The sequence below is a fragment of the Ictidomys tridecemlineatus genome, chromosome 14 (assembly GCF_052094955.1).
Source record: "Ictidomys tridecemlineatus isolate mIctTri1 chromosome 14, mIctTri1.hap1, whole genome shotgun sequence".
Classification (NCBI taxonomy): Eukaryota; Metazoa; Chordata; class Mammalia; order Rodentia; family Sciuridae; genus Ictidomys; species Ictidomys tridecemlineatus.
The window spans coordinates 469,724-494,972 of record NC_135490.1 but is presented as its reverse complement, the minus strand read 5'-3'; the positions used below and the strand labels follow the sequence as shown (position 1 = coordinate 494,972).

General features: G+C 45.4%; 1 protein-coding gene and 1 non-coding gene across 10 annotated transcripts in view; both read right to left on the bottom strand.

Annotated features, from left to right (window-relative positions):
- Window positions 1-25,249, bottom strand: part of Dlgap2 (DLG associated protein 2) — a 653,188-nt gene that overhangs the window by 608,299 nt on the left and 19,640 nt on the right. Inside the window, exon 2 of one of the 9 annotated variants that reach the window (XM_078030711.1) lies at window positions 24,809-24,904. The exons of the other annotated variants lie outside the window; for them this stretch is intronic. The gene's annotated coding sequence lies outside the window, so the exon portion shown is untranslated. The remainder of the gene's footprint in view (window positions 1-24,808; window positions 24,905-25,249) is intronic. 9 annotated transcript variants of the gene reach the window in all.
- On the bottom strand, window positions 12,765-12,870 carry LOC120884377 (U6 spliceosomal RNA). The gene has a single exon (XR_005726797.2). It is a non-coding gene; the product is annotated as a U6 spliceosomal RNA (small nuclear RNA).

Here is a 25,249-nt window from a genome sequence, read left to right as displayed (position 1 = left end):
GGTAGGTGCTGGCTGGGCAGCCCCAAGACCCTGAGGAGCATCTGGCTCTTGGCAGTGAACAACAGGAACGGTGCCTCTTCAGTCCCCAAATGCAATTCTGTGAGGAAAGAGCCCTTTGGTCTTCAGTCAAGAGCCTTAAGTCATAGAGCCTGTGATTAAAGGAATCAGAAATGGGACTCTCCTGAGAGGGGGACACTTCGGGAGGAGCCAGTTCTTTCCCTCAGGAGCCAGGCCTCCCCTCACACCTTCCATGGCTCCAGGCAAGGTGTGACAGTTCTCCACAACCGGTCCCAGCTGGTTGGGCCTTCAGGAGGCAGAACTGTCCCCAGTCCCACGGCTGCTGTGTCTAGGGCATGCAGTGTCAATATCTGAGAGAATGGGTTAAATCCCTACCTGGGAAGTCTGCTCTGGATGCTGGAATCTAACATGAACCTTCACCCCGGAACACAGGGTGGGTTCTCCAGAGCCTCACTCCAGCCGGCTGCCCAGTGGCATCCTCCCCTGCCCTGCAGGCTGGAAGCAGGAACCCAACTCCATGGCGAAACCCAAGCAGTTCCCGCAGGACCCCAGGGCGCCAGCTCTCCTGCCACAGCTCGTGTTCTCTAGTATATTTCCTCTTATCAGGGACAGGATCACACTTGCCGTTTCATTTCTCAGGTCTTCTGCTGTCAGCCTCCCTAGTGAGCAGGGTGACTTCTGAATTCCCCTAGAAGGAGACCTTCATTGGAATCCTCCTCTCCTGACCGGGTCCAGAAACAATCACTGCCCTGGGCTTTCTTGGAACTCGCTCACTTCCAAATGTATTCACTGGGTTCAGTGCTGATTTCTCAAGGGAGCCCATGTCCCCAAGCCTCCTGCAGCAGGCAGGGAAGCCAGCTGCTCTGCAGATGGGCCTGGGTGGTAGCACTGGGCTCTGCCACGGGCTAGGATGACTCCCCTCCCGGTAAGGGATTACTCAGGGTGTTTGTTCCCTCAGATCCACTTCTGGAAAGCAATAACAGTTCCTTCCCGTTCCCTCCTTACAGGGATCCAGCTGCCAGTTTTAATGAACCTCAAAACCCATATTCCCCCAGAGTCATGAGAGCCTTCTGCATATCCCATAACTAGTCTGGATCCTAAGACTAGCTGCTCTCCAGCTCTCCAGCTTGCCACACCCTGATTCAGGGACCCATGCCCCCCAGGTGGGCTTGGCTTTACAGCTAGGTGCCTGCAAATGCCGTGCATGAACATGAGTGCGATAGCCAGTGCTGCTTAGGCCTCCTAGAGACAGACTTGAGACCTGAATTAGCACCCGAGCAAACGTACTGCCTGAGAGGAAACAGAAAACCCAGAAGCAGACCCAAGTGTGGGACAGCTGCTGAACAACTGGGAGCCACCAATTATCAGATCAGACGCCAGGTGGAGCGAAAGGGCAGCGGGGAGAGTCACACACAAGAGAGGAAGCCTCAGAGAAGGGGAAGCAGCGAGACCTGAACCTGCTGCAGACTTGGAGGCAGGTGACTCAGAAAAGGGACCAAGTCCACAGTGAGCCACACCCCTGACCCTCACATGTGACTGCAGACAAAGAGCTTGTAATTCTTCTACAGTCAATTCTTAACACTAAGACTTACTGAGAACTGGATGGCGTTACCTTTGGGATCATGAATCCATTCTTATCAAGGACTGAACAAATAAACCATCCTGATGGGGCTGCACAGTCATGATGCGAGGTTCTCTGTGTGGAACAGCATGTCCAGCCTGTCCATGGATGTGCCCTTGAGACGTTTTCTAGGAATCCTTAGCAGCACCCAGAGCAAACTATGTGATCACACCTGGTCTCCATGGAAACCAATGGCTGGCTAAGCCTCCCCTTTAGTGGTGAACCCTGCAGCACTGTTTGCTCAATGCTCAGCACCAAGGTAGACAGAGCCACAAGGAAAATCAGAGGGGACACATCATAAGAGAGGCACATCACAGGTGACAAGGACTCACCTTCAGCACAAACTTAGGATCTAAAATTGAGTATCACACCAACAAATTTTAAAACATACCCATGTTTAAATAATGTCACTGCTACAGTGTGATCTTGGACGAGAGAGAGCTCCTGTAAACACCGGGTTCCTCTTCTATAAAGAGGGGAAATGCCCCACTCCCAACACTCCTGTTCTGGAGGTGCTGTGACAAAGCCAGTTGTCCACTGGGTGGTCTCTGCCTTACAAACATGGGGTTTGGATTTAGGACCAGAAACTGGGCTTGCGGTTCTGAAATGTTTCTTCATGGAAATGAACTGGCCCTTTTGCAACTGGACTGCTAACCTTTCAACATTTGCACCATCCTCAGAACAATGGGAATAACTCCTCTAGAGAACACCTACACCTGTGAGAAAATCTCAATGATGCCTCCACCTGTTTTTAACAAGAGTATAGTTAATATGCCCTGATGTTATGGATAATTCCACTAAAGCACCAGAATCTGCAAAGACAACCATGATGGATGCACCTGTTTCTCCACTGTTGAACTAATAACCACTCTGTTTGTGGAAAGAAGATTCTCATATTGTGTGTGTTTTAACCAGTGTTCTAGAATAAATTGTGTCCTCCAAAAATTCACGTATTAAAGCCCTGACCCCTGAAGTGACTATTTGAACATGGAGCCTGAAGGGAGTTAATGAAGTCATAAAGGGGTGTTCTGCCCCAACGTGCCTCTGGTCCCTACAAGAAGAAATCAGGACACAGACACAGGTACACCCACCACACGGTGGATGACACCACAGGCAAGCCCAGGAGGGAGGCCTCCAAGAAGCCAGCCCCACACATCTTGGTCTTGAACCTCCAGCCTCCAGGACCATTGTTTAAGAGGCCTGGTCTGAGGCATCTAGTGATAGCAACCTGAGAGAGAGAGATATCCAGACAAAGAACCATAAACAGATGCTTGTCTTCATAGCATCACTCTGTGGGCAAATCTGTCTGCTTCAACCAATGTGTACAAGTAAGGATGAACTAATATTTTAATTTTGGAAAAAATTATTTTGTCCTCATTTTCTAAATTACTAATTTTTCAAATGTCGTGCCCAAATTGCTAAACAAACGGAAAATATTGAAAAAGAAACCTACCTTCCCTTTGCCAACAAAAGGCAGCTCTATTTAAAGACTTAGGAACAGTATTTTTATATTCCAATGGAATTGCAAACCTCGTTGCTAAGTGCCAATGTCTGCACAACCCCTGCCCTGTGCTGATGGCTCAGGGGAGAGGACACTTTCTTATGGCAGAGGGCAACAGCCAATGCACAGTGCCCTGCCGCAGGGGTCTCCCTATCTCTGCCCCTGTACAGCTCTCTTCCTCAAAAACTCCCAGCAGCCTCAGTGGCAGCCTATGACAGAATAACAACAAGACAGTCAGCAAAGTGAAAGTCCTCCTTTTTCTGTATCTGCAAGGTTACTACAGAGCACAAATTACTATGCACCAAACTTGAAAACACTCGATTTGTATGTAAACAAATAAATAGTGTATTAAAAATGAGGGGCTGGGGATGTGGCTCAAGTGGTAGCGTGCTCGCCTGGCATGCGTGCGGCCCGGGTTCGATCCTCAGCACCACATACCAACAAAGATATTGTGTCCGCCGAGAACTAAAAAATAAATATTAAAAAATTCTCTCTCTCTCTCTCTCTCTCTCTCTCTCTCTCTCTCTCTCTCTCTCTCTCTCTCCCTCTCTCCCTCCTCTCTCACTCTCTCTTTAAAAAAAAAATGAAAAGGCAGGGGCTGGGGTTGTGGCTCAGCAGTAAAGAACTCACCTAGCACGTGTGAGGCGCTGGGTTTGATCCTCAGCACCACATAACAATAAATAAAATAAAGGCATTGTGTCCAACTGCAACTAAAAAAATATTTTAAAAAATGAAAAGGCAAAATCAGAATCTGAAAAAGATGGTTTTTAGGGCAAGTGGCATGCATGAATGCTTGTCTTGGTTTCACTGTGACAAAAACACAGGTGAGGACTCTCCTCCTCCATGGGCAGCAGGCCTCACAGTGGACCACAGGTGCAGTGCCACAACCTGCACAGCTGGCCTGACTGAAACTTCATGCCTCTCTCCTCCCAGCTCTGGGGCACCACCGTTCCACTCTGATCTGTGTCTGTGGACAACTCCCATGGATGGAATCACGCAGTGCTTGTCTTTACGTGCCAGCTCAGCTTGCTCTGCTGAGCACAGAGCCACTGCAGAGACCCCTTTATGGTCAGCTTCCTTTATTGCTCAGCATCCTGTACTAGCTGGAACTGGCTCTCAACCAGCCACAGCAGGACCCCCAAAAGAGGCCCTAGGAGGCACCCGAACTGCAGGGGTCCATGACATCACCTCGTCAAGCCAGCTTCTCGGGGCCTGGTGGGGCACAGAAACGCTTTCCATGTGCTTTGCCAGTTCATACTCTGCTCCTGCAAGGGCTAAGAGCCCAGCACAGACACACGGAGAGAAGTAGGGCAGAGGCAGCTGCCACGCCTGGACTGAGGCACCTCCTTCCCCAGCTTTGCCTGGAGGGAACAGAGTGGAGGAGTACAGAAGAATCACCTAATCAAACCTGTTTCCTATGGTTATGATCCGATAAACAGCAGCCACCAATTAAAGAGTTCAGAAAATGTGTCTTCATTTAGTTGGAATAAATGAATTTTTTTTCAAAGTTCTTAGTACCATATGTCTAGAACAATGTAACAGGCTGTTTGTTAATATATTTTAAATATAATAGTGATAGTGGGCCTTAATATGACAGTGGTTCCATAGTTTATAATGGATCTGGAACAGGGGTATAGAGCTGAAGAAGAGAGAAAAGCACACTGCAGAAGAAAAAGCCCCAAGGAAAATTAAGGGGAAGAGTTCAGCAGGAGTTTTGCAGACCTCAGCAAGTCTTTAAAACGTTGGAAGATGTGGACCCCAACACCAAAGGTCCTGGTGAATTGAGAGGAATGCTCGTGGTGCACTACTGTTACCAGCAAGCCTGTGACAGCACAACACAGCTAGCCACTGAGTGTGTTGCTAGAGAGAGGACCCCTCCAGAGGAGCCTCGGGCAAGGCCCTCCGGAGCTTCCAGAAGAAGCACTGTCACTACAGGGGGTACAGCTCTGTGGTGTCATTGTCCTGAAACCCTGCCAGCAGGATGAGGTGGCAGTGGAGGATGGCACTATCCAAGGTCCTGACCTGGAAGGCCCAGACTAGTGTATGTGTTTCTTTTAACAAAAAATTTAAAAGGTAAAAAACAAACAACTAAATAGAAAAAAAAATTCAGAATAAGAATGTAAAGAAAAAATTTTTTTTACAGCTGTCCAATGTGTGTGTAAAGCTAAGTGTTATCTTGACTCAATTTTTTTCAATTAACAAGCTTATAAATTGAACAAGTTACAGTAATCCAAGGTTAATTTATTATTAAAATAAAAACATTTCAGTAAATTTAGTGCAGCCTCGATGTACCACATTCATAAAGCCTGCAGCCGCACACAGTCACATGCAGGCTTCACATTCACTCCACGCTCGCCCACTGACTCACGGGAGCCACGTCTGTTCCACAGGCTCCATTCACAGTGTGCCACTCCGATCTCTCGGGCTGCATGCTTACCACACTTTCCACACTAGGATGTGCTTAGGTACACAGATGCCTACCCCTGTGGCACCGCTGGCCATGGCACCCAGCACAGGGGCAGGGTGCACAGTGTGCGGCCGCGGGCACAGCAGGCTGCACCATCCAGTGTGCGTGAGTAACTCTGAGGCTTGTGCACAGTGAAAACCATAGTGTCATGTTTCTCAGAGCATGTCCCCTGGTTATGAAATGCATGATTACAAGTTGAACTTAAGAAGCTTAAATTATGAGGAAACAAAACAGGAAACTTGGCCCAGAGCAGAGCTTGTCAAGCACACTCAGAGTGTGGGTGTTCTCAGAGCAAAGGGCCAGAATTCACCTGGTTTTGTCCCAAACTGCAGTCAATGTGCCTGATTACTCAGGGCTCCTTCAGGAAGAGCTCCCTCTATCTGCCTTCCCTGCAGCCTCAGCAGACACAGTCCAGGCTATACTTGGACACACAGAACTTTCCATCAGTCCACAAAATGTTTAAAAATCACATGAACAAGCTGTTGATGGTAAAAACTCCCCCCGTGATCTCAGATGCCAGTTTTATCTCAGACACCAGAGATACTACTTTATAGCTTCTCTTTAAAAAGGGAAAGAAAGGGGCCCAGGCTTGCAGCTCCCGGCAGCACCAGCAGAGCCAGAGCAGCTGCTGCAGCCTGTCCCTGGAGCCAGCAGATGGTACTCCTGCCCATGACCACTATCCCACTGGACACCGGGAAGCCCCCTCTGCACCACCACCAGCAGCGTCCTTCTTCACCTCACGCCTCCTCTCCACAGCAAGTTCTAGAAACACGAAGGATATGGTCACATTTAGTGCTCTGGAGACATTTTAAGGGTGGAGAAAGGCAAGGAGCATGGCAAATAAGCAGAGCTCCTAAGTTCAGCCTGGATGTCAGTTCCTGCCTGCCACACAGGCCTCAGCCAGGGGCCCTGGGACCCTGACCTTCGTGTAGCCAAGAGAATGTCGCCTGATGGTGGCTGCTGTGGGTGTAGCTGCGGCCACACCTACTGGAGCTGGCACATGATCAAGGGACATAGACTGGGCAAGGAGATGCAAAGGAGAAACACAGTAGCCCTCCCCCCGTGATCTCACTTTCCACAGTCTCCATTACCCACAGTCCACGCAGCCTAAAAATATTACGTGGAAATCTCAGTACTGAATTCAAAAGTTTTAAATTGCCATTCTGAGTAGCATGGGGAAATTTCACACTGTCCTGCTTCACCCATCCAGGACACAAATCACCCCTTTGTCCAGAGAATCCACAGGGACACCCAGTACCCACCTTGGTCACCTAGCAGTCTTCTCCATTATCAAATGGAATGCCACAGCCTTGCTGTGATTGTTTGGTAGCCCCTTCATAGTGTCCGAACACCATGTTACAATGCCTGTGTTCCCTTCATCTCGTCACACACCACAGGAGGGAGGGTGAGTACAGAACGGTGGGATGTTTTGAGAGAGACAGGGACGGTGTCCATACAGCTTGTACTCCAGCATAGTATCATAACTGTTGTCATCCATTATTAGTTATGTTCATCTCTCACTGTGCCTAATTACAAACTAAACATAATAATAGGCATGTGTGATGAAAAGTCATAGAAGATCCAGGGCTTTGCACTGCCCATGACTTCAGGCATCCACTGGGGTCCTGGAAGGTATCCCCCTCAGTAATGGGGGATGACTACAACAACCCAGGACCAGTCATTGTCACTCAGTCTAAGGATGCTGGGGCTGTGGGGACAGAGCAAGCCTTTTCCTCCTACCTCTGTCCTGTTTAACACAGTGACCCCAAACCACCAGAAACAGTCCACACTGCTGAAGCACTGACTCTGTGCTCTGACCACAGATGAACTGCCTTTTCTTAGTCATCAGGAAAATAGGTCTTAGGAGGCCAGGGGAAGACATTCCTTGGGAGCGCATGAGCCTCCAGCCAACATGGCCAGGCTCCAGACAGCCCAGGCAAGGAAGGCCACTGCGTTCTCAGAGACGGGCAGCAGGGTCTTGCAGAGAAGCAGCAGAGGAGAGAAACTTGCAGAGGAGGTAGTGGTGAGGGGCATGAGAAGCTTCAGAGATCACACACGAGCACTTGATTTCCACCCTCCAGCAACCGTGAGCCATGCTCAGTTAATAGGCGAATACAGGGCAAAAACAAAACCGACCCAGGCAGGGAGTGGTCCTACAGCCACTCCTGCAGAATGGCCCGCACTGCCACAACCCTCAACACTGCACCCACCTTGAAATCACAATGCTGTCACAATCTTCTTGTCCCCACTGGGTACAGGGTGCATCCCCTAGGCAGGGCCTGTTGGAAGCCGCAGGGCTAGTGATGGGTGCCAGCAAGTGAGCAGTCCCCTGACATCAGAAAGTCTGAGTGACCAATGCGACAAGAACCCACTGTCTGCCTGACCAACAGGTATCACACAACAGCCTCACAGATGGCCCCTGCTTTCCAGAAGAAAGAAGAGAGCTTAGGATCTCCCAGAGAAGCCAGAGCTCTGCGTTATCTGGCAAGGACACAGAGAAACTTCACAGCAAGGTGAGGATCACAGTGCTGCCTTGGAGAAAAAACAAAGAAGGAAAAAGCCATAGTTTGAACCACAGAGTTACTCCCAATACCACTGCTGGTCCCACAACGTTCACGGCCACAGGAGCAAAACATCAGTAATGGAAAGCATACACAGCCACCCTCGCAGGACATTTGGGTCACCAACACAGCATGCTCCGGTAAGACCACTGTGCCTAGGGGCAGGGCAGGTGGACTGCTTTCTGTGAGCACACTCTACAGGGCTCACACAGTGGCACCTCTCAGGGCATACCCCACAGCCAAGAGCACAGGCTGGTTTCATTGCATATGAGAATCCAAAGGCACTGTGTGCTCAGCAGGGGCCATGGTGTGCTGACCTGCTTCTGCAGAAGCAGCTCCCACAGTGGTGACTGGAGCCCGAGGCAGGTCTAAGCAGCACCTGGTCATGCGGGAGGTATTCTTAGGTCAGCAGCCAACTGCCCATGTCCCATGTCACACATTGTCATCATCATGGTGGGCCACAACTGTGTACTGGATCTCCAGGCAGGAAGGGTCTGTAAACCCTTTTGTGATGACACAAACTGAATACATCTGATGGTGTACAATAATGTATTTTATACACAAAACCACTTAGAGTTGGGTACAAAGGGTAGACATGATTGTTTTTAATTAGAGATAGACTTGTGGTCTTCAAGATAGGTATGTGTGATCAAACTACAGAAACAGAAAAGAAACACTGCAGTAGGGTGGCTAGTAAGTCAGCACTTTCATCATTTAACACTTATGGCATAAAAGTAGCCATGGAGTGCTCCAATCCACACACTCAACAACCCACATCTGCCCTCAGACGTTATCACCTGGCTACCACAATCGCCAGGCACAAGTTGTGCCTCGAGAGGGGAATCCTCACTACATCAGCTCTCACAAAACTACATTTATTCACCAAATCCAGGACTCAAAACCTTCTTTTTCAAAGAGGTAAAATGTATGACATAAAATTTGCCACTTTAACCACTTTTAAGTGCACAATTCTGTGGCTTTGAGCACACTCGAAAGGCAGTGAAGGATTAAGTAGAAGCTGGTGAAAACAGCACACAGAATGATTCAAAAACCCACTTTTAGGCCCCAGCCCTCCACCAACTAACTGATGTGGCCGACTGCACCACTCAGCCTGGCTTTGCAGCCTCCCTCCCGCAGTGGTGTAGGAAGGCCACCACAGGAGCCAGCACAGAGGCACAGGCTGTTGTCAGAGTGGCCCCAGTCGGCACCTACAGGGAACCAGGCTTCCCAGCACCCACAGGGCCCCTCCAGGGCTGTGCCCCACACCCACTTCACCGGCACCTCTGCCTTTCTGTGCTGTGCGCTGGCACTCTTCAGCTGAACGGGAGGTTTTGCGGCTATGACAGGCACATCTGGAAACACTGCAGTTCACGCGCACTCCCTGGCTTTACGTTCCCACTCTTGTCGTCTGTTCTGAGACGTTTATCTAGGCCATCTTGCTCAAAGACCTTGTAAACATTTTCTCATCCCATAAAGTAATAAACTGCACCAACATAATGAGTATTAATGTGTTAATAATAGGCGCCAGTGAAGATCAGTGTTACCTGGAGGGGCCCTACTGTGGGCAAAGGAGCCCTGGGAACCAGAGTAACTGCAGGAAAAGAGAACACTATTGAGAGGGATGAGTGGGTGGGTGGATACCAAAATGATAGATGACCAGATAACATTTAGATAAATGAGTGAATAGATGATGGGCAGGTGAATGATAGATGATGCACATAAAAATAAATAGATGATGTGGATGAGTAGATAGATGATAGAAAAACATTATAGATGGAAAGAAAAATGAATAATAAATAGAAGATGGATAGATAAGTGGGTAGATTAATGAATAAATAAAAAATAGATGCTAGATGGATGGATGATAGGAAGATGAACAGATGGGAGAGACAAGTGATAAATGATTGATAGGTGATTGATAAATTGATTATTAATGATGGATAGATTATTAATAGAGAAATTGATAAATGAATGATAGATGATGGGGAGAGAAAAATAGGTGATAGATAAGACAGATGGATGATAGATAGCTAGGCAATAGAGATGGGGAGAGAAATAGGAGATAGATGATAATAGATAAATGACAGAGGTAGTGGAGAGAGAAATAGGTTATAGATTGATAGATGTGATAGATGTGATAGGTGATATTGGTAGGCAAGAGAGAAATAGGTAATAGGATAGATGATAGAGATAGGTGACAGAGAATAGAGAAAGGTGACAGAGTTGAAAGAAGCCATAGATGAATATATTCTTTTTTTTCAAGAATGCATATGGATGCCAATATATAGGGGGAACCTCACTCAAAAGCCCTGGCAGATTAATTCTTTAGGTCTTCTTACTAACAAATACTAAAAGCATCCCTATTATTCGGCATCTAAGTTTTTAACATTAAGCTAACAGCTTGTTATTTTCAAAGCTCCCACTCCTCTTTTAAGCCCAAACACTTGCAGGTGAGACATATCAATGGATTGCTGAGTTAAGGCAGCACGAGAAACTAAAACCTGTCCTGGAATCTACTCCCCGACTGATCCTTAGTAATAGGAACATTTTGTGCTAGAGACAAACATAAATAGCAAATTTTGCCATTTTAGCCACTTTCAACAGCATTAATTGGATTCACAATATTGTGCAATCTCAATGATATCTATTTCTAAGACTGTCCAACACCCCAACAGTAACTCTGTACCCCAAAAGTGTTGACTTCCCATTTCTGCTTCCCCCGCCCTGGCCACTTCTACCATGCTCTCTTTAATCTTCCTCTTCCGTGTCATCAGGGACATTCAGTGCTATCCTTTTGCATCTGGCTTATTACCTCCAGCATGCCATCTTCAAAGTTCATGCCTGTAGATCCGGCACGGTGGTACACGCTTGTAATTCCAGCAGCTTGGGAGGCTGAGGATCATGAGTTCAAAGCCAGCCTCAGCAATTCAGCAAGACCCTGTCTCTTAATAAAATACAAAATAGGGCTAGGGATGTGGCTCAGTGGTCAAGTGCCCCTGAGTTCAATCCTCAGTACCCTCCACCCGCCAAAAAAATAAAATAAAATAAAAGTTCATGCCTGTGGCAGCGGGTGTCAGAGCCTCATTCTCCTCATGGAAGATGCACACCACAGGGTGCTGTTCTGTTCATGCACTGATGGTCACAGGCCCAGGCCTGTTTCCACATTATGGACACAGTGCGTAGGACTGCCATGAGCTGTTGAGGCCTGTTATCTAATGCTCTGGGCTTACACCAAGGTGGAACTGCTGGGTCACAGGAAGGAATGGAAATGTCTGTTCCATGAACTTTGTGAGAAACTACTGAACCTTTTTACTCTCCCCCAGCCATCTGTGAGGGCACTACTCTCCACATCCCACCCAGGACTTGTGATCTCCCTTTGTCACTGTGATTATTTTCCTTTGTTGTGTAGAGGAGCATATTACTGTGGTTTTGATTGCATTTTCCAGTCAGTAATGGTGCTGAGCCTCTTTTCAGGCACATGTCAGCCACTTGCATATCACATTTGCAGAAATGTCGATCCACGTCCTTTGCCTGTTTTTAATTGGGCTGTTTGTCCTTTTGATGTGAGTTGGAGGGGTGATTTATATATTCTTAGAATTAAACCTTATATGATTTACAAATGGTTTCTTCTATGAATGAATTGACTTACTCTCTTCATAGTGTCCTTTACATACAAGTTTTCCCCAATATGAAGTCCAATTTATCTTCTTTTTTTCCCTTTTGTTACCTGTGCTTCTGGTGTCATGTTATAAAAAAAAAAAATGCCAAACTCAGGATCATGAAGATGTGCCCTGCTTAATTCTTCTAAGAACTTTACTGTTTAGCTCTTACACTTAGGCTTTGCTTCTGACTACTTTTAATTTTTGTATATGGCAGGAGGCAGGAGTCTGACTTCATTGTTTGCAGGTGGATGTCCTGTTCTCCCAGCACTCTCCCAGTACCTTTAAGAGGCTACTTCTTCCCCACTGGAGGGATTGGACACCCTTGCCCAAAACAAATTCCACTATAATGGTGGATACACGATACCTCTGTCACTAGTGCTTATGATTGTCACACTAGTGCTAGCCTCACAAGAGACAGGAAGTTCTTTCCTCTCCATTTTTTTAAGAGCTTGAGAAAAACTGGATTATTCAAGTGTTTGGTAAGAACTCACCAGTGATGCCCTCTAGTCCTGGGCTTTTCTTTGCTGGGAGGTTTGGTTACTGCTTCAGTCTCCTTACTACTTACAGGTCTGTTCAGGGTTCACAGTTGGTCTTTATAGGTCAGATGTTCCTAGGAATCTATTCATTTCATTCAGGTGATATAGTTCGTTGTTATACAGGTCTGCACAATGTTCTCTTATAATCCTTTTTATTCCTATTGTCAATAAGCAATGCTGTCGTTTCTGATTTTAGTAATGTGAGTCTTCTCTTTTTTTAGTCCATCTTTGTAAAGGTTTGTCAATTTTGTTGATCTTTTCACAAAATAATTTTGTTTTACTGATTTTCTTTATCTATCTCCATTCTAATCTTTTTCTTTCCCTAGACTTGTTTGCAATGCCCTTTCTAATTCTTCAAGGTGTGCAATTAGCTTACAGATTTAAGATTGCTCCTTTTTTCTCACCTGGGACACTTCATGAATTGCATGTTACCCGTGTGCAGAGACCATGCTAATCTTCTCTGTATTATTCCAATTTTAGTATATGTGCTGCTGAAGCGAGCAATGACTCTTCTTTTTAATGTGGTGTAGACAGCTATGAGTTTCCTCTGACTGAAGCTTTAGCTGCATCCCTTAGGGCTTGGTATTCTGTGCTTTTGCTTTCATTTCTCCACAGGTAGTTTATTTCCCTTGTGATTTTTTTTTTCTTTAAGCCATTGGCTATTTAAGAGTGCACTGTTTAATTTCTGGATATTTATCATCTTTCCAATTTTCCTTCTGTTATTGATTTCTACTTTCATTCCACTGATGTAAAAAAAAGAGACTTTGCATTATTTAAATTTTTTATAAATTTATTAAATGTTTGTTTTATAGTTGAACATATTCCTAGGGAATGTTCCACAGGCCCATGAGAATAATGTGTAGTTGCTTTATTGGGCATTATGTTATACATCTGTTAGGTCTAATTGGCTTATGCATTTACTCAATTCCTCTATTTCCTCATTGATCTTCTTTGTGGTGGTTCGGTTATTGAAAATGGGTTGTTAAAGTCTCCAACTATTATTGTAGAACTTTTCACTTCTCCCTTCAATTCTGTCAATTTTGCTTCATATATTTGGGGGCCCTGTTATTAGATGCCTATGTGCTTATGATTGTCACTTTTTATGGAATGAACTTCTTATCAAGAGATGATGTCCTTTCTGAAATGCTTGAGCTTTAACCAGACTTATAGCAGTACAGAATAGGAATTGGCAAATTCCCACCAGTAAACCAAATGTCACTGCCTGTTTTTATAAGGGCTACAAGCTAAAATTTTTTGCATTGTTAACTGACTTAAAATCAAAATAATAATATTCTATGGTGTGGAAATTACATGGAGCACAAATTTCAGTGTTCATAAAGTTTTACTGATTTTAGTAATGTGAGTCTTCTCTTATATCTTTATGGGATACAATGATGTGTGCTCATATATCCTGCCTAGGGCTGCTTCCAAACCACGATGGCAGACATGAGTGGCTGCAATAGACACTCTATGGCCCACAAACCTAGAACAGTTTCTGTCTGACCGTCTACATAAAAGTTTTCATATTCCATTTCTAAGTTAAAGACCCTCTTCTTGCTCTCTGTGAAGCTCATAATGGCCATGTGACCAAGTTCTAGATGGTAAGACATTAGCAGAAATGTGGTGTGCGACTCCTAAAACATAGGTTTTGCAGCACCGAGTATGCCCCTCTCCATTGTCCTCCTTTGCTCCTGGATAGAAAGCAGAAGAGATTGTAGGCTCCCAGCATCCGTATTGGTCCACGAGATGGAAGATATGAGCTAAGGATAGGAGAATGCCAAGTTGAAGGAGCCTGTATCCCTAGTTACACAAAGGTGTCATCCTTTGTGGATGACAAAGGAACATCCACAGCCTTGATGCCCTAATTTTGGCCCTTCTTTATGCTATAGAAAAGTTAATTTCTCTCTTTAAGTCACTGTTATTTCAGGGTTTGTTTTAAAATGTTGTATTCCATGCAATCCAGACTGATCTCTACCTGCCTCTGGAAATTGGGAGATATTAATGTCATTTCAGTTAAACCAAATGCCACATATTTAGCAAATAACCACTTTGTTTCTAGCAATAACAAATCAACAGAAACTGCTTATGCTAGCACGTGGCACACACACTCTTGGTCTCACTCAGTGAGGGACTTCTGTTGCTCTTCCTTTCATGCTACTGTTGCCCAGTGAATGTTACCAATAAGCCATGTGCACATGTACAGCCAGAAGAATGAGAAGTTGTGCTCCATTTGTGTATAATATGTCAAAATGCATTCTATTGTGAAATTAATTTAAAAATAACATGTGCATACCAAAGGAAAATAAGTGTTTTCCAAGCACAGTATTTAATATTTACAGATTATGAAATCACTTTATTTATAGTAGGGCCCTAGAAAAACACATAGCTCCTGTTACCTTTTTTCCCCAATGGAATTATATTTCAAACAAACTCATAACTAAACCCCAACATGGAAGACAGATAAAAGCAGAGAAGCCCAGGCCGAGACCTAAATGAGAAGAGGGTGCCCTGGTGGCAGCTCCTCCAATTTTCAAGCTTCTCCCTGCCACCCACAAACCCACTAAGCATCCTAAATGCTACCACCAGCCACTGTGAATCATGGCGATGGTGGTTCAACCCCCACTGAACCAGCTTTGTTACTGAGGATGCTTCCCCCTGAGCCTTCACTTGCTGCACCTGGAATTCAGGTGAATTCATACACTTTTTTTTCTTTTGAGTTCTGTGGTATTTAGGTCAGAACTGTTGCATCTTGTCCAGGACATACTGGGACTATGAAGGAATACAGGAACAGGCATAGCAGGCTAGAAACCTGGTCAGCAGCAGGTGGGCAGCTTTGCCTACTACCAGAGAAACCAAAGAACTCCAACTCACAACTGTGAGGTTGACACAGTTGCCTGCTAGCTGTTCCTCTGTCTGAAGACATACTAACCGGCATACTAATAAAAATGACATACTAATAAAAATGGTAGCTCTTTGAACACTGGAGGAGAAAAGTGTGCAATGGGTATTTAGGTAAGTTTTGATCTCCTTCTCCTGGACGGATGGAATAATTCACAGGAAAATCACTAAGGGTTTAAAAAGATTTGTGATAGAAGTTATTTCCCTGCATTGCAAATAAAATTAAAATGTTCTGCTCACTTCCTCGTATTTCTGCAGAAAGAAATGTTTTGACTCTGAAATCTAAATCCAACTTACGACCACTTGCTGTCACAAAGGTGCTTCATGTAGACCAGTGGCTGTTTTCAATAAGCCACATGCATACCAAAGAAAAACAAGGAGATGAACCCTAGAGCCCCACATGGACACCGCGTCTGAGGAAGGAACAGTGACACAGTTCCTCTTCAGCACGTTTAAACCAAATAAATAAATAAACTTAGTTGAAGATCAGGAGGCTAAAGACATAAATATACTATTGGAACAAACTGGGCTCCTAAATTGAAGCTCTGCAATTAAACTCCGGAAGTATGGCCACCATGGCAAAGTACCCAGCATTCCAAACACCACTGGATTCACTTATGATATTATCATTTTTTAAATTCTAAATACTGTTTTAAATAAGAAAGTCATCAGCTAAGACTCAGGGCTGCAGTGGGAAGGGTTTTCTATTTCACTGACTCCCAGATTCTTTTCAGTCTTATCTCTCCAACTAACAGATATGGGGTGCTCCCTGCCAGCATGCACACAAGGTGTTGCACCCTGAGAACTATCTGCATGAGCATCAGGTCCTTCTGAGAAGAGTGTGCGGACCCTCTTCACGCAAGCATGCCCTTCCTTAACAAGCACCTGACCTGCTGCCATCTGCTCATCTGCCCATTCACTTGTTTCTACAATTACAAACTGCAGCTCCACCCCTCTTATTCTTAAGAAATCATCCTTGCCATTCACTTGTTTCTACAATTACAAACTGCAGCTCCACCCCTCTTATTCTTAAGAAATCTTTCCAGGCAAATTCTTTTACAGGTAGTCTTGGTAAAAGGAACAATATCATGGACCCCCATCTGAGAGGCCACGTCATGCCCCTCCTTCCCGGCATCCTCAGCTCCTTTATGGACAAGTGCACAGCCCATGCCAATGACAGCCAGAAGGTCATGTGGCTCCCCACACCAACCTGAGCCCAAATCATCACTGGAAATAGGAATTCTGCTTATTGTGTGAATATAACTGACTCCTCAAAGATGGACATCCTCAGAAGCCTGAAAACACAGTGCCAGGTGCTGACATCCATCCTGCTAATCACACACTTCCATGACACTATTTCCCCTGGGAAAGGAAGTCTGGCAGGGGTTTCCAACATTCCCTTAAATGCTTCTCCCATGCTCCCAAAGTTCCCAGGTTTCTGGATTTCTGCTTCCCTAAACCAGTGGTCTTCACACTGTCAAATACCCACCCCTTGGAAGAATTCTGAACAACCAGTAAACACTGCAGATGACTTAAGTCCCAATATGCCATACTTACTGACATTTCAAATAAAGCTGCTACTTTGTTCTTTCACATGCATCCATTGAGCTCTAAATGACATCTCCACCTGATGGCTGTCCAGTGAAACTGCATGGAGTGTGCCCTACAAAGTGAACTGTGACCCTGAGACTTGGCAAAGTGGCAATTCTGATTACCTCTATTTAAAATGCAATTCTGATTACCTCTACTTAAAATGTGATTGGGCATTCTATGCTGTTCCCCTTCCTGCTTTACATCCACTCCAAAGACTGTCATCCCAAAATAAAAACATTTTAAATGTTTAAAAGTTCTTACTGTCCATGGTTTTATTCTTCTCTGTAATAAAGATATACATGTTAAAGCATTTTGGGCCCATTCCTAGTGTCTTACACACACATTTCACATTTGTGCTACTCTGCTACCTGAGAGGACAAGTTTGCTGACCATATGTCTTGTCTGATATCACTTCCTGTTGGACTGAAACACTACTCACAGGGCCACATGGTATTTTCTAGATGCAAGCATAAGAAACACTTTCACACAGTGGAGACGAATCAAGTTCTGTTACAGTACCTGCTCAGGCCCTCAGCTCCCTATCAGTTGTGGGACAACTCACAGTGCTCAATCACTGTAGATATCACTAACAGTCCACCCAATGACAGTTTGACTAGTTCCTCCAGTTGAGAGAGTGTGCATCCGATCCTGGGGCCTCTGCTCTCCCATGCATAGCACCAACATTCAATTCCCAGTGGGCACCTCCTCTGAGGTGTTCACAGCCAGGCAGGGTGGCACCATAAGACACAAGGCCTGAGGAAGGCTGACCTCAGACACCTCCTCAAGCATGAATTTTATGGAAAAGAGGAAACCTGTGCATGATATGGATTTCACTCCGGCCTGCCCTCTAGATGCTCTCGAACACCTGACACAGGAATAATTTTCTCTCCACTTTGGCTACAGATATGTCTGCTCTCAAATGTCACTAACATAAGATGCTCTCAAACGTAAGCAAACACACCACGTGCCTATTGCCCATGCCAGTTGAAATCATTATACACTGATTTTTCAGGGTTTCTTTGTCCACTTGTGCAATATTAAAACCCATAGTTTTTTGAGGAGAGAGGTTAATGCCAAGTAGAGACAGAAAAGACTATAATCTTACAAAATGCCTGGTCATTATCATCTGGATGGTGTTAGAAAATTATATTTCAAACGAAAAGCCACAATACAATACAACTGTACTTCAGACTCAAGGTGGCTGTGTCTTCTCTTCCTTCTCAGACGCCATTAAGTGAGAGTAGAAGAGCTTAAATCCATGAAGATGGAAGGATTAGTTGGGGACCAATAAATTCAACCAATTCACAGGAAATGCAAAGTGGATGGGCAAGAGGCAACCAAAGGTCACAAGAAAGGAGAGACCACCATGCCAAGTGCCCAGGACACCTGGCCTGGCCACTCCAGGTGGAGACACAGACTCAGGTCTCAGGTGGAAAGCATGCACTAAAGGAAATAATGCACATGGTCAGATCAGGGGCTGGCCCAAACCACCACTCACTAGGCCTCAGCCAGTGCCTTATCAGCCTCATGGCCTTCTCAGGAAGTGCCCAGCGAGGCCACACCACCCACCCAGAGCATTGCCTGGGAGGTTCCCGCATTCAGGTCCAAGCAGAGACCTGAGATCTGGGGCCTGTGGGTCTCCAGCAGCACAGCCCCCATCTGTCTATCCAACCACCTTAGAAAGCCCACATAACAGCAATGGAGACAGGGCCTAAGTGACCAACAGGCCACCCAGGACAGAGGGATGTTGAAGGGAACAAGAAGAGAGAGAGAGAGATATCAAAGATAAAGGGAACAGAGGGGGGAAAAGGGGAACAGAGAACAAAAAAGAGGTATTGGGAATTAAAAATAAAACAGTTGAGACAAATTTTTAATAGAAGTATTGGAAGATAAAATATTGAGAAATTTTGCCAGAAGTATAATAAAATATAAAAAATTCAAAGTATAAAACAGAAAAGACACATGGCTAAGAATCAATGTAGGAGAAAGTCCTATAGCAGAATTAAAATTTGAGAAAGAAAAGAAACAAACAAAAACAGAAAAAAATAATAATAATGGTGAGAATTTGCCACAGTGGAAAACTATGCACACAATTATAAATGGAAGCCCACACCCCGTGCTATGAATGAGGGACTTCATGCCATGCCCAAGTTCCCGAGTTTCATAATACAAAGATAAAGAAAGGCCAAAAGTGCCCAGAAAGAAGAAATTAGCTACAGCAGAGGAAGAGCAGCCAGACTCCCCAGCAACAATACTGAAGTAAAACATTTCCTAGGAAAATCATTTCAATCTTAAACTGTATATCCAGCCAAACTTTCTTATACAAGAGGGAATTTTTGACAGGTAAGATTAGAAAACTTAGCCTTTCACTCTCAGTTCCCTAGGGACTACTAGAAAGCATCCACCAACAGGGTTAGGGGGAAATCGAGACAAAAAAAAAAAAAACTTGAGAAGCAGGGGCTCTGACCAGGAGAAAACCAAGGCACCAACAGAGCAGAGGTCCCAACGAGATCTCGTGGGATCCGTCCACCTGGCAGTGAAGGAGAAAAGCCAAGGAGTCACATCTGAGAAATAAACACAATCCCTCGAGCCCATGAAGCAACAACAACAGGCAATGAAGAAATACATAAAACGCCATTAGAAACTCCATAAAGAATAAGAAGCTATTTAGGAAATAAAACAAAGTACACCAGTCCATGCTGTCAATAATATGAGCATAATGTAAACACATACATGTATTTCCAATTTCCAGCCTACAGCAAAAGCACCAAATTAGCTATGATGGCTAAACAGAATCTAAATGCATCAACCTTGACAAATGCAGAAGTAAAATGAGAAATTGAGCAAGCAGAGAGGTGCAAACATTGCCACCAGAAAACAGGCCATAAAGGACACGGCCCAGAGTGGATGGAACAAGGAATTAAAAGGTGGAATTCATTATTTAAAGCCAATGAGTTAGCAAAGGCATGAACTAAATGCAACAGATGAGTTAAATAGAAGGAAGGGAAGGAAGCCATGGTCAGTGACTAATGTCTAAGTTAGATCCACCAGGTGACCACAGCTGCCCTGTGAAGACCTGCACACAGAAACAGCTGCAAGTGAGCTGGGCTGTGGAGCCACCTGCAGCAGCCTATAATAGTGGAAACTGGTCCCTCTGTCTGTGTCCAGACCCACTGACGCTCAGCACCAGAACCTGGGTGTGATGGCCTGTCAGTGTGGCCCATCCACTGTGACCACAGACTCCCTGGGGGGATGTTGACACAGGGAAGGCTGTTTCAAGCAGGGGTCATATGCAAAATCTCCATAATTTCTGCTCAGTTTTGCTGAGAAACTAAAACTGCTTTTAAAGATAAAGTGTTTTAAAAAGTGGCACCAGCCCTCCTTGGGGTAGGAGATGCAGAGCAAGATGCTATTGCTTTTCACTGAAATTCCTCTGCATCACTGGACTTTTTAAAACTATGTGCAAATAGTTAAAACTCTATTACCATATATGTTAATAAATCATTTTAACTTTTTACATAAATCAATACTGCAAAGCAATAATAGGGAAATAAGAGCTGAGCCTTATCCTACACCTAGAAAAGAATGATCATTATTACTGTCTCAAAGTTTATGTAGTAAGTACAAATGTGGCACAGCTGAGTGTTCTGGAAGGAAACACTAGGGCAGCACACCACAGGACTCCCAGTGCCAGCACCCTTCTTCATCACCCCTCCCAGCCCAAGCAGTTCCCAGCAGGGGAGCAGAGCGCCTTTTGCCCATAACTCAGAACCCTTTGTCTGGGGCTTTGGGGCCTCATCTGTGAACCAGGTGGGTAACAGAGCATTTCTGACAGCTCAAAGAACAGGGAGATGACACCTAGGCAGCCTTTAGCAACATGCCCTGTACTCTTTGGTAGATGACATGGCGTTTACAGGGAAGTCTCAAGATAACTCCTCACAGGGTCAGTAAACCAGAGACAATCTTCCTGAAAAACTAAGACCAAAGAAATACAGAAGAGAAGCTGATGTTTAGAACAGAATAACTGTAGACACCATCTAATCCAATTCTGCCCACTTACGGACTGGGAGCCAGAGCCCAGAAATGAGGCTGATTTTCACGAAAAACACAGCTCTTCAGGGGAAGAGGCCATCTTAAGAGGAAATGGGAATGTCAGTGTAAATCCAATCATCCATCTGCAAAGCAATTGATGGGTGTATGTTAGTAAAACAACCTCTACTTGGAAAACACAAGGGAACATACCATCAGGAGAAAAGCTGATTGACTTTGAGCACTGGGAAGGCACTGAGGCCCAGAGACACATCAACAGAAGGGCCACAGTCATGTGCGATGGAGCACAGGGAGGAAAAGGGAGATCTGGCAGAAGATGCACTGGGAAAAGGAAAATGCCAAGACAACAGACACGTAGAGACCAGACCAGCCTGCAGCTACACTCAGGCAGAGAAGCTGAGCCGCCCAATCTGCTGTGTCCCTGAACCTGGATGAAGTTCTGCAGTGCACATGTACAGTGTTTGGGAGCCTTACAGAGGTATCAGGACAAAAAACAAGAGAATCACACAAGCATACATTATGTGAAAGTTCTGAAGAAAACCTGTGCATAGGTTGAACATCTATAATCTGAAAACGCTCAACCTCAAGTGGAAAATCCACACTAAAAACACTGAATAAATCATCTGTGAGCCATGAGAGGAATAAGTGAAGCAAGAATGCATTTCATGTTTGGACATGGGTCCCATCCCCAAGGTACCTCTTCATGCATATGCAAATATCCCAAAATCTTGGGGAAAATATCTGAAATTCAAGACCCTTTATCTCCAGCATGTCAGAAAAGGACGCACAGCTTGCAGTGATGTCTCTACGCATCAGACAGTAAGATTCTTGGCTATTTCTGATTTCTAATAACAGAAATACTTAAGAATCAACAAAATAATAACCTGTCTGTCATAGAGGTTGCTAAGAACAACTGGAAAGTGAATGATACTTGCTCTTTGATGCATAAGAGTCTGCAAGATTACCTTGTAAATAGTTCCTCTAGCATGCAAAGCTTCCACAGTGTCTGTAAACCAGATGCACAAGGAAGCAGTGCTGGGAAACAGAGGGGCCTTAGACAAGCATCGCCCCCTTCAGCAGGAGACCGTGTGCGTCCTGACCTCCGTGGCTCCCTGCTCGCTAGTCTCCCTAGGCCTCAAGAACCTGGGTTTCACGTTGATCTTCATAACAAACACATGAGAAGCTAGTGAAAGCATCATTGTCCCTATCTCACAGATAAAATAACTGAGGGCTAGAGGCTTCAACGGCATGGCAAGTCCGCCTCCCTGCACTGTGTCAAGTGGCCATACGCAGAACTGAGGATAGCAAGGAAGACTCCCTCGAGGCAGCAGTACTCTCCAACCACATTCTGAACACACAAAGGGCAGACACGGCCTCTGATCGCTCAGCACCTTTACTGCAGAGCACTAGGATTTGGATCCGGCTTCTGAACAACTCCACCACCACCCAAATTCTGCTAGAATCATGAACTCAAAATAGGAAAATGAAAGACACAACCTTTAAATCAGAGCCATCTGAGCCTGGATGTGGCACTGCGCGGCTCTGAACCGCCTCTCTGCCTGCGGACCTCCTGGCAGTGACTCAGCTCCACTTCCCAACTGCCAGGATGGAACGCAGCATGAAGGGGACCCTCAAGGAACCAGCAAAGTATCCAGGGGAGACAAGGAGCCATTCCCAGGGACCCCCAGAGTGCCCTACAGCCACTCAGATAGGTGTGCAGCTCAGCCCCCAGAGCAGCACCCTCAAAACACAAGTGAAATAGGCCAAACCTCACATAACTGCCTTGACACCAATACATGATGGAAGCCATTGTCCAAAGAAACTTCAGTGACATGTGCTCAGTATGTTTTCAGATGTCTAGTTAATCCTTATACAACAAGAGGGTCCTCATCTAAGATAGTTTATAGAAGCTTTTACACACTGCATAGATAATTGCTAAAGGGGACCAAAAGGTAAAGGGATGGTTAGAGTTGGAGGGAAGAAAGAATTTATAGAATAAGTTCAGGGAAGAAAGGAGCTCTGAGTTAGACAGGAAAGGGACATAGGTCAGCAACAAAAAACAGCACATGACATGGGTTGACACAGAATATCCCAAAGATGGCACAGCCCATGCAAAGGCCCAGTGGCATGAAATGGTAAAACAGGGCCAGGAAATTCGAGAGAGCAACTCTTTATGGCAAACATCCCATAAAGGCTCTTAATGAACCCCAGGAAAGAGGACATTTGCAGAAAGCCTTGAGAACCAGAAATAAGAAATCTGGATGTGACAAAAGGCAACAGAAAACAGCATGCAGAGAAGTGACATGATAAAAATGGCTTCAGAAAGATGATCCCAGCAGCTGTGTGTAGGATGGTTTCAAGCCGAGAGAGACTGGAGGCGGGGAGATCTGCTAAAAGAATGTTCTCCTAATTCAAGCACAGTGTGGGGAGGCGAGGTTGCACAGAACCTGGGGGGAGGAACAAGGAATTCTGGAGCCCGTCCTCAGTTTCCCCATCTGTGAAATGTGAGGCTTGACCAGACAGCAGTTCAGCTCCAGAACCCTCTGACTTCACAGACTTCTTTCTTCTCTAAGATTCTGGTAAGCTGGAAGCAAATTCAAGTCAAGGAAAAAAAGAGCGAACCAGTCTTCCATACCCAACACAAGCCCTGCTTTGGCAAATCAAGGTCCATGCACTCCTGTTACATCTTAAATCTTCTCAAATATGTAATATTGCAGTCACAGTCACTAAAAACAGATCAGAGAACATTCCCAAGTCATAGGCCAATAGTTTACCACATAAGACAACCACATCCCTCCCATTGGCTTGAGCCAGAGTCATGGAGCAACCACTGCTCCTCCTCCCCATCTGAGTGTGGCCTTGTCTGGTCCACTTCCCAGACAGCATGAGTGCATCACCATCCCCCACATCGTACCCACCAGCACTACCCACTGCAGATACTGGCTTCTCCAGGGGGACCTTGGTGCCCTCAACCACTATTTCTTTGCACACCCATGAGCAAGACTGTCCAAACACACCATCAGGGTTTTCATGAAAGGCATCAGTACACATAAGGAAACAGATGACATCTGCAAAGACTAGACTCCAGATCTGTGTTCCTGGGTCCATCCCACTCACCCACCTGGTACCTCATTAAAAACATCATCAGCAGGACCTGAAGCCTCCCTAAGTCTGCTACCTGTCTACTCTAGCCAAAGAATGACTAAAATATAGCAATGAACCTGATGTCCCTAGGCACTGTCCCCAAGCCCCAATCATAGTGGGAGCACATGTACGTGAACCACAGCATCCTCCACCCACATGGGGCAGAAGCCATTGTCACCTCTCATTCCCCACCACCTCCTCGCTCCCCACAGTCTGCAGTGGGTGCAAAGGGCAGGCCTGGAGACGTGGTTCCTACTACCATCCCCTCACAGGTCCAGAACCACGACTCCCCATGGAAAGCTCTCTAGCCAGGCACAGTGGCACACACCTACAATCCCAGCAGCTCAGGAGGCTGAGGCAGGAGGATCGTGAGTTCAAAGCCAGCCTCAGCAAAAACTGAGGTGCTAAGCAACTCAGTGAGACCCCGTCTCTAAATAAAATACAAAATAGGGCTGGGGGTATGGCTCAGTGGTTGAATGCCCTTGAGTTCAATCCCTGGTACTGCCCCACACACCCAAAAAAAAGCTCTCCCAAAACCATCAAGATAAGATGTCTGAGCAGACAGCCATCAAGCATCCTACCAGAGTTCCAACACACAGAGACTCCCACCACCTCCCATCACATGGCTGCCTGGGGGATCCTCAGACTCCCCAAGACTTGGCATCTTGTGACCCAGGCTCGAATATTTCCACTTTCCTCAGGCCTGAGATATTCCCCACCACCTGATCCCAGTTCCTGTGTATGTGTCAGATCTCACCTCAACACGCTTCTCCTGATGTTCCTGGCTACTTGCACAATCCTCCCTGTAGCCAAACTTTTCCTTCAAAGCTGTTTCAGAGCTGAGTCATTTTGCCTATAAAAAAGCATTTTTAGCAATTTAATTGTATACTTATTATTTATGTCCCTCTATAGACTCTCAACACAGGAAAAAAAGTCTTTCCTTCTTACTAAAATATACCCAAAGCCAAGCACACTGTTCAGCACAGTGGAAAATCATAAATACATATTTTGAGGGAATGAATGACCCATCAGTCACAAATTGTAAATGAGCCTCCCCTTCTGCAGTCACTGAACACACACAAAAAAAAAGTCTTCTAAAGGACCATGTTATCAGCATGTTTCCAGAGATTCAGCCAAAGTTATCCATATTTCTATCAATTGCTAGGATGATTTCCCACATGCACTGAAAATATAAACA